General features: G+C 36.3%; 1 long non-coding RNA gene across 1 annotated transcript; it reads right to left on the minus strand.

The window, feature by feature from the left end:
• Window positions 1-1,306: 1,306 nt before the first annotated feature.
• LOC115416837 (uncharacterized) lies at window positions 1,307-11,427 on the minus strand. The gene is made up of 3 exons (XR_003935031.1): window positions 11,247-11,427; window positions 4,580-4,583; window positions 1,307-1,320 (listed from the first exon to the last, which is right to left on the minus strand). It is a non-coding gene; the product is annotated as an uncharacterized LOC115416837 (long non-coding RNA).
• Window positions 11,428-12,111: the final 684 nt, after the last annotated feature.

The following is a 12,111-nucleotide window of genomic DNA, read 5'->3' on the forward strand; positions in this document are numbered from 1 at the left end:
TGACACGGTTTCAGCCAATCATAGAGTTAATTGTACAAAGATATTGATTTTATCAGGATACAATGTTTGTTTGTTTTCATTGTCAATTTATTTTCTTATTGCTTATTATTATTATTATTATTATTATTATTATTATTATTATTATTATGCTGTCAAAACGATTAAAACTTGTAATCAGATTAATCACAGGGTTGCTGTGGATTAAATTAGATTAATTGCGATTAAATATAATTCATTTTTAATCTATATTAATCACATTTCATTTTGCATGGGCAAACGGACTCAAGAAGGAATTGAATACATATGCACTTAAATCTATCTGCACTTAATGGGTTTATGAAACACCTTCAACAGTGTAATACGTTCACCTGGACACCGGAGGGTTAAAAGAAAGAATTCATATGGAAAAAAATAAATGTGGATAAATGCTATGGAAACAGATGAATTATATTTGTAGAGCAGCAGAAAAGCAGGCTGTAGTTCAGGTTGAATCAGGTCAAAGGTCAGAGGTCAACGTGTTTGTATGGATTCACAGATGTCCTCCTCCAAACCCAGAGCTCATATCTGAAGTACAGAGAGAGAGAGAGGGAGAGAGAGAGAGAGAGAGGGAGAGGGAGAGAGGGAAAGAGAGAGAGAGAGGGAGAGAGAGACAAACTAGCAAACCTGCTCTAGAAACGAATTAAAATTAACTGAATTAGAGAAAAAAAAAGTCAAAACTAAATAAAACTGAACTATAATGTAAAATCCAAAACTATTAGAACCTTGTCTATAACACACTGAAACGGCATCAAACGGACGATCAAATAATTAAGCAGTTTACGAAGAAACTATGTACATTTGTGTGTTTTTTTTCGTCACTGCTGCACTTTTTCGCTGTGTTTACCTCCATCTGAACGATGATTGGAACTGAATTATGGGAAATTTCTGCCACTCCTCCGTTTGTAGTGTGGTCCTGAAAAATCTCCGTTTGGAGGGTCAAACAGCCCTCCGCCTTAGCCCCTCCCCTCCATCTAATTGAGAAACGGGACAACACTACCCTGTAAAAAAAAATCTGTAATTTAACAGAATTTTCACTGTTTATTTTACAGATTTTTCCTGTATTTTTAAGATACAGGAAAATATCAATGAAATGACAAAAATAGATTGTGATTTTACATGTCAAATGTAAAATAACATGAAAAACCTGTAACTGTGAATAATCATAAAATTTCCATTTTTTTTAAAGAATTTTTTTCTCTTTTCACAGAAAAATACAGTTAAAATACATTTGCAAATATATTGTAATTTCACAAATATTTCTTTTCTATTTATGAGATTAAACTGTTAATTTAAAGTTTAATACTGTAAAAAATAAAATAAAATAAAACAAGAGAAAATTACAGACAATTAACCGTAAAATAAGTATTTGTTCTGTAAGTTTAACAAGGCTTGTTTGTTAATTGACAAATATCTTGTGTAATTACGGGAGGTTTCAAAACAAAAATGTTGAATAAATGTATTTTTGTGAATGTATAACATGTATAAGCACTGATAAACTGTCCAAATACAGTTTTTATCAGTGAATTGTAAAACTTAGTCTCATTGAAAATTTTATAGATAGATAGATAGATAGATAGATAGATAGATAGATAGATAGATAGATAGATAGATAGATAGATAGATAGATAGATAGATAGATAGATAGATAGATAGATAGATAGATAGATAGATTGTTTTAATATATGGAAATATTATTTATTAAACATTTAAAAAAAAAAAGTAAAATTTAATGTAATAAAGTTAGGGCAAAAAACTATATTTTAATTATGGAAAATCACCCTATTTTTATGTTTTATGAGATGGTCAGGGTGGGGACAGATGGGGACAGGTAAGGACAGGTGGAGACAGGTAGGGACAGGTAGGGACAGGTGGGGACAGGTAAGGACAGGTGGAGACAGGTAGGGACAGGTGGGGACAGGTAAGGACAGGTGGAGACAGGTAAGGACAGGTGGAGACAGGTAGGGACAGGTAGGGACAGAAAGGACACACAGCCTTAGTTCATCTGAATAAACTGATGCATGATGGGATACGATGACCTGATTCCAGTGTTATAGTGTTGTTGCGGTTTCATTATTTTAGGCCTTTTTGTGTTCGTCGTCTCTCTGGTTGTCGGGTGTTTCTGTGGTTTTTGTCTCGTCTCATTGAATCGTTTTCATGCAAAAAAAAAAAAAAGAAAATGAAACTAAACTGTTTGTCGAGGTTTCGGGTGCGATTTTCCCTCTGGACAGTTTCACATAGATGTTTGTTTTTATGTTCAGTTCATGATCGATTTGACTGGAAAAGTCACTTTTCCTTCAGTTTCCTGTTTTGATCTAATAACCTTTGAATTTCCTCTGAGCTTTAATGAACATCTGCATCAGGGCTGTCAGACTCATGGTAGTTCAGTTCCACATTCAGCCTAATATGATCTAAAGTGGGCCGGAGCAGTAAAATAATATGAATAATAGGAGAAGAACTGATAAATAATGTCAACTCCAAAGTTTTCTGTATGTTTTTGAATGAAAAAGTAAAATTCTGTCATGAGAATGTTTATATCTACAAACTGTATTTGAACATAACATGAACAAATAAGAACAACCTGAAAATTCTTTTGAAAAATAAGTGCAATGTTAACAATGTTACGCCTTAATTTATCATTTATACATGTGCATTACCTACTGCATCCTTGCAGACTAGAACTACATCTGCAAATGGACGTCCATCAGTCCTGGTGCATCTCTAGCCTGTCCGTCCATGGGAGTGGATCTCTCCTTCACTGTGGTTCTCCCTGAGGTTTCTCCCTTTTCCCACTGGGTTTTGAGTTTTTCCTTGCCGAGAAGGAGGGTCTAAGGACAGGGGATGCCCAGGACGCTACTCATCTTCTTGCTGTTTATTTGACTGTTGTTTACATCCTAACTGACTCTGTAAAGCCCTTTGAGATAACCTTGTTGTGATATTGGGCTATACAAATAAAATTGAATTGAATTGAATTGAATTACAACTTACAGATCACAGTGCATCTACAAATACACAAAACATTTAGTAACAGACAGAATATTGGTAAAATTCCACATTTCAGACATTTTTGTAAAAGATAGTCTGTAAATGTAACCATTTTTGTGTAATTTTACTTTTGTTTACACTAAAACAAAGAGCAATATTTTTAATAGTAGTCATTATTTAGAGGTTATTTATGATAGTATTTTACTGGTTCTGATCCACTTTAGATTCAGTTGACCTAAAATGATTTGAACACCATTGATTGTTAACATTGTCAGTGTAATTTTTGCATTTTACAAATTTATCCTACGGGGCCACATTGGACTCTTTGGCAGGCCAGTTTTGGCCCCCGGGCCGCATGTTTGAGGCCTGTGGTCTACATGATTAATGAAGTAAATATAGGAAAATACAAGATTTACACTGAAAAATGAAGAAATATAGAGGATGCTATTAATGATGGGATAAAACACACAGGAGAGGTCAAATGTAGAGGAAGCAGTCATTTAGAAGTCTGCACTAACACAGAGATAATACATGAGATCCAGCGTCTGTGTTTAAGAGAACATTCCATCATCATCACCGTCATTTTCACCGTCATCATCGTCACTGTCATCATCATCATCACCGTCACTATCATCATCATCACCGTCATCACCGTCACTATCATCATCATCATCATCATCACCGTCACTATCATCATCATCATCATCATCGTGTCTGATCTTCATCGTGCCCTAAATAAACAGTCAAACCTGTTCGGTAACAGGTGAGACTCCAACCGTCACCACAGTGCAGGTGTCTGCAGCATCTCTGAACTGTGGTTACTGTGGCAACAAGGAGACCAGAATGAGCCTCAATTCACTCCCGCAATGCATCTTGGGTAACTATTAGTCTCAGCTTGACACTGGCTGACACGAATAGACCTGGTTTCTCATGTTACGTCTTTTTTTTTTTTACTGTAAAATTGACCAGAGTTCAACAGTTTATAAAAGACTACAACTCCCATGGTGCATTTCAGCAATAAACATCCAATCACAGCTGCAAAATCATCAACAAGAACTGAATAAAATCAAAGACAAGACTAAAACTTCTTTCCACTTGTCAAATGAAGTAAAACTGAACTGAATAAGTGGATATTTTCAATAATGATGCGTCTGATGTGATGTTTACGTGTGTTTTTATTATCGGCGACGGCAACGTTTTGACCGTGGATAATTAACTCCATGAGACAGATAATCACATTTTAATTAAGTGTCAATCACAGATCCAAATAAAGGCTGAGTTTGACTTTCACTCTGTGTTTTTTCAGAATTAATTGTGGACGTGTCGTGTGTTTGTTGTCACCACTAACGTTGTGTTTTGCGACTGATCTGAGGTCAGATGAGTCATTATAACTCGGATTATTGGTCTTTTATTGGCGATCACACAGTTTTGTTGTTTCTTTCGTTCATTCTGTTGTTCTGTTGTGACAGGTTCATTTCAGTGTTTGTTTATCAGCTGTTTGTTGTTTTTTTTGTCCACGTAAATAAACTGTCTTTGTGTTTTATTGTTTGCAGATGACGTTGCTCTATTTGCTGGAAATGAACCGGAGTGGTAGAGAAAGCAGAGTTGCGACACTTCCATCGACTCCCATTGTAAAAAATGGTGGACAAAATATGGACCTACTTCCGGGATATGGAGGTGCATATAGTTCCAAACATTGAGTATGGCGGCGTTGGAACACATTCAAATTTCTATTGCAGCTGATCTTGCAAGTACAGCGGTAAGTTAATAAGATATTGTAATCTTACAAATTATTAGCTGTAATAGCGACATTTATGTCGTGAACTCGGTTTTCTTTGGTATGTGTTATAGTTTGTATACATGTATTTCTTATACAACCATTCGATTTTCGGCTGTAGTCCTATAGTTAGCTAGCTTGACTTGTCCAGTTGTTGAGATTGAACCACTAGAACTAGAATGATGGAGTTTCTACGGTAAGGTATTGTTAGTCCAAATGTGGTTCTCAGTGGGTTTTATTGGAATTGTTTTGCTGAACCTGGGGCTCGTTTCTGGGTTAACAAGCGAATGCAACCTTAGCGCACCCTTTAATGCAAATAGTGAGCTGACGGTGGTGTAGTGAATGCAAAATCTGTTTCTGGGCTGGTTGCATTTGTTAATGTTAACGCAACTGTTAACAAATGAATGAACGCCTCCGTTCCAGCTGTTTACGATGGAATTCCCCAGAACTGAGGATAACATTATTAAAGCCAACTCTTTGCTTTGGTTCCAAAAGTATTCATTTTGTATCTATTTTATTAGTGTATGATAAAACACAACATGGTTTTATGTGATTTGCATATTTCTATATTCATAAATCAATGCAGTGAGTAGATCAATCCTAACACGATAAATTTGTTTTTGTCGGTGCAAAATGTTCAGGGGAAAAATCTGACATCATCAAAGATGTTACTAAACTTTTGTTAAAACTCTTTTTTTCAAATATAAATAATATGTTAAAGGAAATACTTTACAGAAATACAGTGAATTGAAGCTACATGAATATCTCCTCATTCTTATGCAGACCTCCGTAGGTTCTCGTTAAAATCAGCCCTGGAACTTAACGAGTGGAGACTTTTAACCAACTAGCCCAGAAACAGGATAACACATTTAGTGTTGCGTTGGGGTTAATGATTTAACGAGCAAGTGCAGAAGCGAGCCCCAGAGTGGTATAGAAAACAGAGTTGTGACAATTCCATAGACTCCCGTTGTAAACATGGACCTACTTCCAGGTTATGAAAGCACCAATAGTTCCAACATTGAGTATGGCGCCGTCTGAATACATTTATTTCTATTTTTGCTGATCTACCAACTCCAGCTCTAAGTTGATCAGATATGGTCATCTTTCCACTGATCCAGTGTATTTCCTGTATTAGTGACATTTCTGTTGTAAATTCTGTTTTCTTTGGTCTGTGTTGGCGTTCGGATCCATTTCTATCTGATCCAATGGTTCTGTTGGATTTTCAGCTGTAGTCCTATAGTTCCATAGTTGGACTGGTCCAGCTGTTCACATGGAACCACTAGAACTACAATGATGGAGGTTCTAAGGTAAGGTACTGTTAGTCCAAATGTGGTTCTGTGGGTTTGATTTGAGTTGTTGTGTTGAACCTGGTGTTGTTGGGTTCAGTTTGTCAGCTGTGGCCATGTGATCATTAGTGTCATTTACTGCAGGTACAAATATGGGTCCACTTTGACACTTATTTGATTCTATTTGTCATTTATTAACGTTTCATAGTGGGTTCATGTGATGTGATGCAGTTTTATTTAGGGGCGGCCATGGCTCAGATGGTAGAGTGGGTTGTCCAATAACCGAAGAGTTGGCGGTTTGAATCCCGCTCTGTCCTAGTCAGTCTGTTGTGTCCTTGGGCAAGACACTTCACCCTCCTGGCCTCCAGTGCCACTCACACTGGTGTATGAATGCGTGTGAATGTTTGGTGGTGGTGGGAGGGGCTGTTGGCGCAAACTGGCAGCTGGCTTCTGTCAGTCTGCCCCAGGACGACTGTGGCTGCAGATGTAGTTTACCACCACCAGAGGGAGAATGTGAGAGCGAATGAATAATGGGTCAATAATGTAAAGGACTTTGAGTGACCAAAAAAAAGTGCTATATAAATCTAATCCATAATTATTATTATTATTATTATTTGTCCTGTGTTCAGTTCGTAAACCCACTTCCTGTATTTATGCAGCTAAATGGATAACTTTGTGTCAAGAACCAGTGTTAGCTGGTGATCGGGGCATGTCAAGGATTCAGTGTTTTCGTTTGTTTTTTTCAGCAGAACTGCCCCAAACACACATACAGTAGATGTAATAACAGTTGTAAATACCCTTGTGTGTGTGTTTTATTTGTGTATTTACCTGTAATAACACACTCACTGCTGTCTGTCCAATAGAAGAACAGGACAGTGCACCGTTTGTTTGGAACTATTGAGGCTTACATGAACCACCCGATCACCGTAGCAGCCACATCAAAGTGTGTCGCAGCTCTCTCTCTCTCCATGGTTCTGAAACTAACCAAGCGTTAAATCTGTTGAATCTGAGAATGATGTGAAAATTTATCAGATCTGATCGTCACACACCATGTTTCCTATATATGAGACGACGCCTCAGTGCGACTGGAGGACGTTCCCTCTAGTGGTGGTGTGTGATACTGCATATTTTGGTATCAATCCGATACCAAGTAAATCCAGGGCCAGTATCGTCGATATCGATACAGATACATTTCAATAATTAAGGTGGATGCATCATTGAATTGCTAAATCTCAAATAATTTTCATTACCTTTAAGTGTTTTGTGATGTTTCTTTTTTAATTATTAAATAGTTCAAACCCAGGAGAGAATTAGGGAAAAGTTTATAATTAAATACAAAATACTTTATCATCAATATAAGTGTTTTTCAGAAACAATAGAAGAGTAACAAAATGATTTTTCTGCCTACATCGTCACGTCTGGATTTTTTTCTTAGATTAACAAAGTGCAAAAAATGATCAGGAGAAAACAAATTATTTTTTTTAGGTTGTGTTTAGAAACTGTGATATAAAAATTAAATCGAAATTATCTGTACCTTATAGCCTTTTTACTAATTATTCAGCTTGCCGTGTACATCATGTACAAGAGAAAAACTGAAACTAAAGTATCGATCTCACCATGCTAGTATCGATCCGATACCAACCAAGGTTTTTATTGTTAATGAAAACTAATGAAATGACAAAAACTAGAATTGAAAAAACATTCTCGTTAACTGAAATAAATAAAAACTATAATTAAAAGAAAAAAATCATAACTAACTGAAACTGTATTGTGTGTTTATAAAACTAACTAAAACGGATAAAAATTATGGATAAAATTCCCTTTGTTTTCGTCTTTGTCAATGTCGGATTGATATGAAATTGATTTATTTCGCTCTAGCAATTTTAGCTGCTGGCCTCATACGACACTTGACGGTCCGTCACTTGTGGTTTCCAGTCGTCTTCTGGTCCCCACTCTATCTGGAAACATGGAGACTAAAGTTGGGAGAAAGCAGCAGAGTCCTGTCTGGGATTTATTTGAATACAATGGAGAAGAAGAGAAAAGATATAAAAAAATAAAATAAAATTAATACTAAAACTAAACTAAAACTAAGCATTTAGATAAAAATTAAAACTAATAAAAACTACCAAACCTGCTCTAATAACTAATTAAAACTAACTGAATTAGGAAAAAAAAAAAGTCAAAACTAAATAAAACTAAACTAGAATGAAAAATCCAAAACTATTAGAAGCTTGATACTGACTTGGTATCGATACTGTCGATATTTGGATCGATCCGCCCACCACTAGTTCCTTCATGTTTTGGTCTGATTCTAGTCGAATCTGTGTCTTTTTTTTGTTTGTTTGTTTATGTTTTTGTCTTTTTTTTAGTTGAATCTGTGTCTGTAACTGTTCAGAGTCTGAGTAGATTTCCTTCACGTGTCATAAAACAGACTCGATGATGTTTTTCTTTCGGAAAACACACTCGTCTGCGCTGATTACAGAACCTATCACAGAACCTCCTGCTGCTTCAAAGAAGCGGAGTTTCAGAATCTGTAGAGTAAGAGTTGATCAGCAGCGTGAGTGTAATTATAAGAGTTAATTAACGCATGTTAATGAAATGACTGGATGTATAGAGTCGATTATTAGAAAAGGAGTCGACTGTAAACACATCCAAAGTCAAACAATAGTTTAGATCGGGGGTCTCAAACATGCGTCCCGCCAAAGGTTCCAATCCAGCCCATGCGATGTTTTTGCCAAGTGCAAACATTCCACAGTCTTGAATTGAATTAAGCAAAAAAAAAATAAATAAATTAGCTTGAATTAAGGGAAAAATCTTGAATGAAGCAAAAAAAAAAAAAAAAAAAAATCTTCAATTAAGTAAAAAAAAATCTTGAATTATTTCAGTTATCAGTCTAGTTCCTGTTGGTCACTGGCAGAGGTCATATATGGACTTTCATTTGGGTTCATGACCTTTGACCTTCAGTTTGAACTTGCAGGATCAAACTGAAGGTCAACAATGTCTAGATTTCAACAATCTTCTCCAAAACTATTGGTTGGATTAATATTTTTTATGTATCTTCTTGGGGACAATGTCAACAAAGTTTGGTCACAGTTTTGATAAATTCAGATTTTTGACAAATTTTTAAATTATTACAAATTTGCTTTCACTTATGATTATTTTGTTGATTATTTTGTTCATTTTGTTGATTATTTTGTTCATTAATTTATTATTTTTGTTGATTATTTTGTTTATTTTGTTGATTATTTTGTTCATTTTTGTCCATTTTTGTTGATTATTTTGCTCATTTTGTTGATTATTTTGTTCTTTTTTTCAGTTTTTTTTTATTATTTTGTTCATTTTGTTGATTATTTTGTTCATTTTTGTCCACTTTTGTTGATGATTTTGTTCATTTTTGTTGATTATTTTGTTCATTTTGTTGATTATTTTGTTCATTTTTGTCCATTTTTGTTGATTATTTTGTTCATTGTGTTGATTATTTTGTACATTTTTGTCGATTATTTTGTTCATTGTTTTGATTATTTTGTTCATTTTTGTCCATTTTTGTTGATTATTTTGGTCATTTTATTAATTATTTGGTTTATTTTTGTCCATTTTTGTTGATTATTTTGTTCATTTTTGTCCATATTTGTTGATGATTTTGTTCATTTTGTTGACTGTTTTGTTCATTTTTGTTGATTATTTTGTTCCTTTTGTTGATTATTTAGTTCATTTTGTTTATTTTGTTCATTTTATTGATTATTTTGTTCACTTTTTTCTATTTTTGCTGATTATTTTGTTCATTTTTTTGATTATTTTGATCACTTTTTTTCCCCCATTTTTGTTGATTATTTTTGCCCATTTTGTTATTTTGTTCATTTTGATGACTATTTTTTCTTCATTTATGTTCAGTTTTTTTATTAATTTGTTCATTTTTGTTGTTTTAAATATTTCTACCTGTTCCTTTCCTTCTACTGGTCCATCTGTTGATGGTTTAGAACATGTAAATGGTTCCAGATATCAGTCTAGTTCCTATTGATCACTGATAGAAGTCATAGATGGAGTGTGATTGGATGAGTTCAGTTCTCCTCCAGTGAAAGTCCCGCCCACTTCTATAGTTAGATTGATGTGCATCCAGACCACAGGACTGGAACATAGAACAGAACCTGACAACCTCACACATTCACCTGGTTCTGATCCACATAGAACAGACGCTGTCGTACAGGAACACTGGTTGTAGTTTTAATGTTTTTGTTTTGTTTTTTTTTATCCCGTTTGTGTTTGTACTTCCTCACATCATGTATTTACTCTTTAACCTCTTTAACCAGGTGAAGGTGCTTGGACGCGGTTGCCACGGTGACACCTGCACATCCTTTTGTTTCCAGTGCTGATAACGTCCATAGGGGGCGTCGGTGAGTTCGTCGAGTACAAACCTGTGGTTTCCGTGGCGACCCGCGTCGTCCCGTCACCCCGAGGTCACGCTCATCTCTACCTGTGATGCGTTCGCTGTCGATGCGGCGCCGTGATGTGAAGTGACACCCGTCGCCATCACAACCTCCGTGGTCCCGGTCCTGCGTGGGTTCAGACCTGCCCAGGTGACGCTCACCAGGTGAGTCACACACACACACACACACACACACACAAACACACACGGTGCTATATTTACGCGCCGTGGGTGTGTTTGTTGTGTGCAGGCGTGCGAGTCTTTTTCTGGCCGGTGTGTGTGCATGAACGTGTGAGTCATGTGTGTGTGTCTGTGTCATTGTGTGTCGTCGTGTGCATGAAGTGTGAATTGGACGGCGCCGTGACCAGATGGGCGCCGTGGATCGGGTTACCTGTTTATAGAGCAGCATCTGTCCACGCTGTCAATCAAAGGGCGGCGAGGAGGCTGACGGACAGCCGTGACTCACAACCCACCGCCAAAACCGGCCAATGAGGCGGCTCCGACGAGGTCGAAACGCCGTCACATACGAAGATGAAGGGAAACATCTGATCATAAAGTAAAACTCACATTAAAATACGATGGATTTAGTCCAGATCCAACAACGTCAACTTCAACAAACACATTATTAAATAGAATAAATACATTATAACAGGTGTTTAGTACGACTGCGTATTAGAGAAACAAGAGAAAATAAAAACAGTCACTATGAGAATAAAGTCATAAAATGTTAAGATAAAACTCATAATTTTATGAGAATAAAGCCATAATATTACAAAAATAACATCGTATTTTAAAAACAGGTGGAAAAATATAATCTACGAGAATCCAGTCATACCCACTGGTCTGGTAATGTAGAACTGGAACATTCTGGGAGGTTCGACTTTCATTTGGGGTTTACGCACAAAGGACAAATACGGACACTATTAGCCCCGCCCACCAAATACTGAGACTATTAGCCCCACCCAACCTCAACACATTAGCATTAATCGAAGGACTCTGACGACAGTTCGCACACGTTTGGGTTTGTTTTGTCGTAAAAACTGAACAGATTATTATATACAGAAAAAAAATAACTTCTCCTTTTTCTTCTTCTTCTTCTCCTTTTTCTTCTTCTTCTCCTTTTTCTTCTTCTCTTTCTTCTCCTTCTTTTCTTCTCCTTTGTCTTCTCCTTCTTCTCCTTCTTTTCCTTTTTCTTCTTCTCTTTCTTCTCCTTCTCATTTTCCTTCTCCTTTGTCTTCTCCTCCTTCCTCTTCTTGTCCTTTTTCTTCTTCTCCTCTTTCTTTTCTTTCTCCTTCTTCTTTTCCTTCTCCTTCTTCTCCTCCTTCCTCTTCTTCTCCTTCTTCTTCTTCTTTTCCTTCTCCTCCTTCCTCTTCTTGTCCTTTTTCTTCTCCTTGTTTTTCTCCTTTTTTCTTCTCCTTTTTCTTCTCCTTCTCCTCCTTCTTTTCCTTCTCCTTCTTCTCCTCTTTCTTTTCCTTCTCCTTCTCCTCCTTCCTCTTCTTGTCCTTTTCTTCTCCTTGTTTTTCTCCTTTTTTCTTCTCCTTTTTCTTCTCCTTCTCCTCCTTCTTTTCCTTCTCCTTCTTCTTCTCCTCTTTCTTTTCCTTCTC

Source organism: Sphaeramia orbicularis, unplaced genomic scaffold (genome assembly GCF_902148855.1).
Source record: "Sphaeramia orbicularis unplaced genomic scaffold, fSphaOr1.1, whole genome shotgun sequence".
NCBI lineage: Eukaryota > Metazoa > Chordata > Actinopteri > Kurtiformes > Apogonidae > Sphaeramia > Sphaeramia orbicularis.